We start from the raw sequence: 8398 nt of genomic DNA on the forward strand, positions 1-8398 counted from the left end.
ACGGTCAAGTGTTCCGGGATTCCCATTCTTCTCAGAGTCAGCCACAGTTTGTTATGATCCATACAGTCAAATGCCTTTGCATAACCAATGAAGCACAGATAGACATTCCTCTGGTACTCCCTGCTTTCAGCCAAGATTCACCTAACATTAGCTACAATATCCCTAGTACCCACAACCCCTTCTAAACCCAGCCTGGACTTCTGGCAGTTCTCTGCTGATGTGTTATTCCAGTTGTTTTTGGATAATTTTCAGTAGAATCTTGCTTGCTTGTGAAATCAATGATATTGATCTGTAGTTTCCACACTACCACCTTTTCAGTTGGATGACCAACACCAGCACTCCAGTGTACAATACACAGGTAAAGTGCTGCAGTTTGCAAAAGGAATGTTGCTTCAGAGAGGATTCAAAGCCTGGCTAAGATTGGGCTGAGGTGGTAATATCAAACTCACATAAGCTCATTGATTTCAAGACAGACATGAAAGAAGTTACTTATTGCTGGTAACGGATGACCACAAATTAACCCATTTAAAGCAACACTCTTATTATTTATTAGTTACAATGAGTAGTCAGATGTCTGGTTGTTGTCATTGTTAGGTGTCATCAAGTCAAGCATGACCCATAGTGATAATATGTTTAGAACCCTGTCCTATCCTTTGCCATTCTCACACTTCTCCAACACCACACCTCAAATACATAAATTCTTCTTCTGTCATCAATGAATATATTTTCCAGCTCTCATATGCATAGCAAGTGATCGGAAAGATCATGGCCTGAACCAGACACACCTTAGTCCTCAAAGTGATATCATCACTTCTCAATAATTTGAAGGACAGCTGTCAAGGAGACTTTGGATTTCCATCCACTCATTGTTTTACTTTTCTCCCTGCCCAACTTCCTCACCCCCAATCTTTTGATCTCTTAACTACAGCTACCATGGGTGTTGGTTGTGGAACCAATCAAAATTCAATCATTGACAACTTCAGTTTTTTCTCCATGTATCATGATGTTATCAGTTGGCCCAGTGGTAAAGACTTTTGTTTTCTTATTGGAGTGGAAATCAATTTGACAGCACACAGCCACTTAGTATTTCTGAGTACTTGTATGTGTACACCTTTTTCAGTGACCTTTCTAGGTATTCTAGGTGGTGCAACTTAGCTTGCCAAAGCGCTTGCTGCAGAGAATCAAGTACTGAAACCTTAAATATGGATTATATTTCAATATTAAGAAAACAAAAATATTCACTATTAGACCAATAAGTCAACATCATGATAGGTGAAAATTGTAAAAGATTTCACCTTGCTTGGATCCATAGTCAACACCCTGGGTATAAGCAGTCAGGAGATCAGGAGACTTATACCATTGGGAAAATCTGCTGTCAGAGATCTCTCCAAAGTCCTGAAAAGCAGTGATGTCAGTCTGAAGATTGGGGTGCGCTTGATTCAGACCACAGTCTTTCCAATCACCCGCTATGCATCTGAGAACTGGGCAAAGAATTAGCACGACAGAAGTGGAATCAATGCATTTGAGCTGTGGTGTTGGAGAAGAGTGCTGGGTATTCCATCGGCTGCCAAAAGAACAAACAAACTTATTGGAGAAAGTGTAACCAAAGAGTTCCTTGGTAGCAAAGCTGATGATGCTTCACCTCACATATTTTAGTCATACTGTTAGGAGAGGCTATTCCTTGGAAAAAGACATCATGCTTGGAAAGGTCAAGGGTCAGTGAAGGAAAGGAAGACCTTCAATGAGATGGGTTGTTACAATGTCTGCAGCAATAGTCTCAAATGTGTGAGCAATGATCTATTGTTCATGCAGCCACTATGAGTTGTACTTGACCTGGCAGGCCTTAACAGCAGTAGCTAAGTATTATGTTATTTTTATATAATTTATTCCATACTACCATTACCATAATTTTACCAGTTCAAGTGAAGTCACCAGCTCCCATTTGTAATATAACTATCTTGACTGTTTTCTTTATAGACTTGTAGAACTTGCCATACAGTTAACATTTTGTTTAAATTATCAAATGTAACTTAGAAAACTCAAGAGAAGAAAAGTCTATTTTAGTTAGTCAAATTTATTACAATGGATTTTTCTTCCTTCCTGATAGTTCAAGATTCCTTTTCCATCACCTACTTCATGCTTAGAAAACTGCTTGTAGTCATCCTTTTAGAGTAGGTCTGCTGGTTGAAAATCAATTTTTCTTCACTTGAGAATGTGTTTCTTTCCCCTTTATCTTCTTGAAGGATATTTTGCTTGACATAGAATTCTGGGCTAATCTCATTTCTTCCAGCAATTGAAAAATGTTATATCACTTCTTGAGCCTCCTGGTTTCTGATAAGAAATATGCTATTATTTGAGTTATCTTCTCCCACAGTGGGCAAAAGCTCTGGTGGACTAGTGGTAAGAATCTGTGCTGCAAACCTGAAGGCACGTTGTTGGAATCCACCAGCAATTCCATTGGAGAAGGATGGGCAATCTCCTCTTGGGTGATTTATTGCCTCTGAAAAACCACTGGAGGAGCAGCTATGGGTCAGTTCTGACTCAATGGCACACAGCAACAATTGCCAAAGTATTTCTCAGTACTTTGAAAGTTTTTCTTTGTCTTCATTTTTCAAGAATTTGACTATGTGAGCTATCTCAGTCACAAAAGGACAAATATAGCATAGCACGGCTGTTATAAAGTAGGTCTGACATGGACGGGTAGGAGGAGACAAGGATAAAAGTGGATAGATGATGAATATTAACCTTGGAACAGATAAAGGAAAGAACTATTTAAAAGAAATATATGACTGGTCATTATATGTATGACAACAGCCCAGAATAAGAGGTACATTGCAAAAAGGAGGTAATTGTGCAACAATGAATGAATATTAAAAAAAAAAAAGTGCACTGGGGGAAGGAGAAGGAAGGGAGCAGGTAAAATGTGCAACAATAAAGGAATAAAAATCTAACTTTTTGGTAAACTCATTAAAATCACAATAAAAACTTTTATTTAAAAATACTACAGATTGACAAGTTTAACAAATAGAAATGTATTCTCTCCCAGCTTAGAAGGCTGCAAGTTTGGATTTAAGGTTCTAGCTCTAGAGGAAGATCTCTTTCTGTTGGCTCTGAAGGAAGGTCTTTTTTATCAATCTTCCCTTTGGACATGAGGTTCACAAGGGGCCCCAGCACTAAAGGATACACTTCACAACTCTTCTTTCTTATAATAATCATGTTTCTCTGATCTCTGCTTGATTCCTTAATCACTGACATTTCAAGAGATTGGCTCAAGATACAATTATGTCTGTATATTGTATCCTGCCTCATTAGTAAAACTACCATTAAACTTAGGAACACGGGAGAAGGATGGACAGTCACCTCCCATGTGATTTACTGTCTCTGAAAAACTGCTGGAGGGTCAGCTATGGGTCACTTACACAACAACAACAACAATCTTAGGGAACTCTGGTGGCCTAGTAATAAGAAGCTGCACTGCAATCCCAAAAGCATGCAGTTTGAATCCACCAGCTGCTCTGACAGAGAAGGATGAATCATCTTTTCCTATGTGATTTACTGTCTCTGAAAACCTGCAAGTTTAGTTATGAGTTGGTTCCAAGTCAACAGTACACAGCAGAGGTTAGGATTTGCAACACATAAAATCATTACAACAACAACAACAACAACAAAAGAACCATTGTAACAGGTGACAAAATGGAAGATAATTATACAACATTGAGAATTATGACCTAGCAAGTGGATACCTATTTTAAGTAGACACAATTAAATCCATTAAAAGAGTAAGAGAATAATCACCTTATAGCTAACTGAGAGTGGATATCCAAGTTCCCCTCTTAGTTTCTATTGATCCCCAAAAAAATGAGGTTGAGGGTTCCTCCCTACTGGTGGGGAAGTGGAAGATTGTTATCCTCCACCTCACAATATGGTCTATATGGTCTCTTCTAACAATGTACAAAACCAAGAAGTTGGGCAGTGCTGAAAGTCCTGGATTCTAGTTGATCTTCTCTGATGATGCTCAGACACTGAGTGTGGGGTATCATGTTATGTTGTTGTTGTTGTTGTTGTTGTTATGTGCTGTCGAGTGGCTTACAACTCATAGTGACCTTATGTACAACAGCCCTAAACTCTGCTCTGTCCTGTGCCAATTGCACTGTCTCCGATACACCCATCCTGATTACCCCAGTCACCGAATCAATCCACCTTATATAGGGCCTTCCCCTCCTGTGCTATCCCTCTACCCTACCAAGCATGATGTCCCTCTCCAAGGACCAGTCCCTCCTTACAACATGTCCAAAGTATGTCAGACGAAGCCTCAGAATTCTTGCCTTCAGGGGGCTGCCCGGTTTAACCCTTTCCAGGATGAATCTGTTTGTTTTCCTAGCAGTCCATGGTACCCTCAATACTCTTCTCCAGCACCACAGCTCAAAGGCATCAATTCTCCTTCCATCCTCCTTAGCCACTGTCCAACTCTCTGATGCATAACAAGTGATAGCAAAGACCATGGCCTGTACCAGACGCACCTTAGTCTCCAGAGAGACACCATTGCTCTTCAGTACTTTGGAGAGGTCCCTAACAGCAGACTTTCCCATGGCAATACGCCTTTTAATTTCCTGGCTACTGGTGCCAAGAGTGTTGACTGTGGAGCCAAGCAAACTAAAGCTGTGAACAATCTCAATCTCTTCACCATCCATCCTGATGCTGCCAATTGGCCCAGTGGTGAGAGTCTTTGTCTTCTTGACATTGAGCCTCAATCCATATTGGAGGCTGCAGTCCTTGACCCTCTGCAGCAAGCACTTCAGGTCCTACTCAAGTGTAATTGTAAGTTTAGGCTCTCTTATTTGAGAATTCTGGGGGTTATTTTCCATTAGAAGTCATACTGTAAACCCAAATGTCATGTCTCTTTAGAAGGAGAATGACAGTCAATCTTCTATTGTTTGTGCAACATAAGGACTTGGAAACCCATCAGAAGAAGGGCTCTGAGTCAGATCAGACTGAAATTGAGATGGCAATGACTTTGAGTTTATTGTGAGTGACAATAAGGCCACAGACTGCTTTTGTGATGTTTTGGCCACTGGTCCAAAAGTTTTCTATCTTGCTAGACTTCCCTTTGCTTGGTCCATTAACTAGAGAAAGCAGGCATTTGTCAGGGTGTTTGTATTTGTTTGTTTTGTTTTACCTGTGTCTGTTGACCTTTCCAATTGCTTCCTTCTTCAGCTCTAGCACCCCACTGAGTTATTAGCTTAGATCTCCTGGTCCTGAGCTGGTCTGCCCTACTGTCTACACTTTTAAGGCACTTCTTAATTTTGCTCTCTCTGTAATGCTGACAGTTATGCTTAGTGAAGGGAATGGGGCGGGGGGTGGGGGGAGGAATACATCTACTCTATCTTCTTGGCAGTGCAAGTCAATGATTTACTTTTAACAGTAACTCAAACAGTACAAATTTTCCCTTGAGCAATAAAACATGCAGTTTTAGTAACTACAAAGAACTAACGGAAGACTACAATTAAGGAAATCTTTAATCTTAAAGTTAGCTAAATAAAATCATAGTGTCTGTACATTCTAACATACAACAGGGAAAACTGAATAATGCCTGTGAATTGTAAACCCAGAATTAAGGAGAGTTTAATTAATATTTTAAACCAATAGCACAAGCAGAAGTGTAATAAAAAGTTAACAGAATCCTCAAAATGAAATGAAGGGCCCTGAGCACAAATAGCTCATGAACCTGTTTATTTTTATCATTCTCTTTTTTTTTCTTTCTTCCTTTCTTTCACCAACTTTCTTTAAGAATGAATTAACATGTAACTCTGACATAATCTCTGTTTTTCCCCTTTGATTTCTACACTGCTGCTTCCTGACTTTGCTTTTGAATCTGCATTTAAATTTTGCCTTTAGATTAATTTCTGGTAGTGATCCAAACAGAGTTACACTGCTAACGCAAAGGTGTTACCTCTCTGCCAGTTTGAATCTACCAGTTGCTTCATGATGGGCAATCCCCTCTCCTGCAATTTACACCCTCAGAAAACCCAATGGAGGGCTACCTATGAATCAGCTTCAACTCAATGACAATGAATGTGTTTGAGTTAGGCCCAATTAATTAAAACTATTTGGGGAGGGGGAAAGTCACAGATCTATGGATTATACTGGGAAAATCATGAGGACACTTTAACATAACTATTCAATAGATTTCTGAACGGTTACTTGGAATACTATTCCACAGCATTTTGTTTCCTGATTTCACCACAAACTTCCTGGAAAAGTGTTTTCTGTATTTCATATTATTAAAGAACCAGTATCTCAGTTTACAGACTACATATACCTGATCCAAGCCATTATGTTTTCTCAATTTTTCCTATGCATCTGAAAATTGAATAATGAGTAAAGATGACAGAAGAAATCTTGATACCTTTGAGTTGTGGTGTTAGAGGGGGATGTCAAATGTTCCATAGACTACCCAAAGAATACACAGGGGGACAAAGATGGTCAAACTTCATCTTACACACTTTGGGCATATTGTCAAGAGGGCCAGTCACAGGGAAAAATAGACAGTCAGAGAATGAGAGGAAGACTTTTAACAAGATGAATTGACGCTGTGATTGTAATGGGCTCAAGTATATCAGAGATTGTGAGGATGGTACAGGACAGGGCAGAATTCATCTAAATTGTTCAGAGTAGCTATGAATTATAGGTGACTTGATGACATCAAACAACAACAATAGCACATTTACATTCCTATCTTGCCAAGTTTTGCCAATTTCCATTCATTAATAGCTTTCTTAAATCAGATATCTTTCAACTTTATATAACAAGAATATTATATTGACAAAGTTTAAAATAAGTGTGAAAAGTCTTCCATAGTAAGTAAGTTCATATCTTGCAAATTCGAGAGAAAGGAACTTCTCCATGCTTGCCTATTAATTTCCCTTTTCATAGAACTTTAAATTAAATTTCATGAAAATAACTCTCATCGATACATTGGATACATGGCTCTAAAGCCAGATATCCAGACTCTGTGCTGTAGAGTTCAATTCCAACTCATCATTGATCCAAGCCAGGGTTTATTCAATTTCTGAAACAGTAAATGTTAACAAGAGGAAACTGTCCAAATTTCTTCATTAACACTGCCAAAAATTTGATGAAGACTGAAATTGCCTTTTGGTTAACACTATGAACTGTGCCCCATAACTTCTACATGACTCTTGTTGTTGTTAAATATGACTCATAGCAACCTTGGAACAACTGGTCTGAACCTTGTCCTATCTTTATCATCTGCAACACATGACACACTTGAGCCCACTGCCTCAGTCACTGAATCAACTCATCCTGTAGAAGAAGATATTCCTCTTTAGATGAACTTGCACTTTTCAAAGCAGGGTGTCCCCAAGGAACAGTCTCTTCTAACTTTTAGTAGTCCATGGCATATTAAGTACTCTTCTCCAACATCACAACCCCTGACTTCTAGTTGTTGTTGTTGTTGCTGTTGTTAAGTGCTATAAGCTGTGCTATGATTCATAGCAACCCTATACACAGTTGATCTGAACCCCTATAACCTTGCCGAATATTCCCATCATCTCTGACATACAATTTCCAAGACATAGTTATTTGTCTGTTTGACAGTCCATGGGATATTCAGTACTCTTCTTTAGCACCACAACTCAAAGGCATTAGTTCTTCTTCTGTAATAATTCTTAATTGCCCAACTTTCAGAAACATAGCAAATAATTGAAAAGACCATGGCATGAATCAAGTACACTTTAGTCTTCAATCATCTTTGCTCTTCAGCACTTTGGAGATGTCCCTGGTAGCAAACTTTCCCAATGCAATATATCTTTTGATTTCCTGGCTGTTGATGCCACAGGTTTTGAAGTTGGGTCTAAGTTAGATGAAGTCATTGACAATTTCTATGTTTTCTCCATGATCATAATGTAACCAATTTGCTCAAGGGTGAGGATTTTTGTTTCCTTGATGTTAAGATATAACCCATATTGAAGGTTGCAGTCTTTGATCTTCTCTTGTTGTTGTTGTTGTTGTTAAGTGTCATTGAGTCATAGACAACTCATAGTGACCCTATGAATGAAAAACCTGAACACCTGTATAACTTTCATCGTTTCTCCAAGTTCATAGAGTTTCCAGACACAAGCTATTTCAGAAGTAGATGCTACTCTTGCTTCCAAGCTTGTTTTAATCAGGGAGCTCCTGGAAACACTGTTCACCATGGGCAACCATTATTGCATTTGACACATCAGTGTGTCACAGTGTTTAGCATCACAGCAAACATGAGTTACTTCTGTACAGTACAGTGCTATCCCACTTAGAAGAGTGTTTGACAAAAACCAATTTAAACCAGGCCTGAAGGCCGCAGATTAAAATCACCCACCTTTGGCTTGGTAGCATAGCT

Source organism: Elephantulus edwardii, unplaced genomic scaffold (genome assembly GCF_000299155.1).
Source record: "Elephantulus edwardii isolate Elephantulus edwardi_28Jun2011 unplaced genomic scaffold, EleEdw1.0 scaffold00012, whole genome shotgun sequence".
Taxonomy (NCBI): Eukaryota; Metazoa; Chordata; class Mammalia; order Macroscelidea; family Macroscelididae; genus Elephantulus; species Elephantulus edwardii.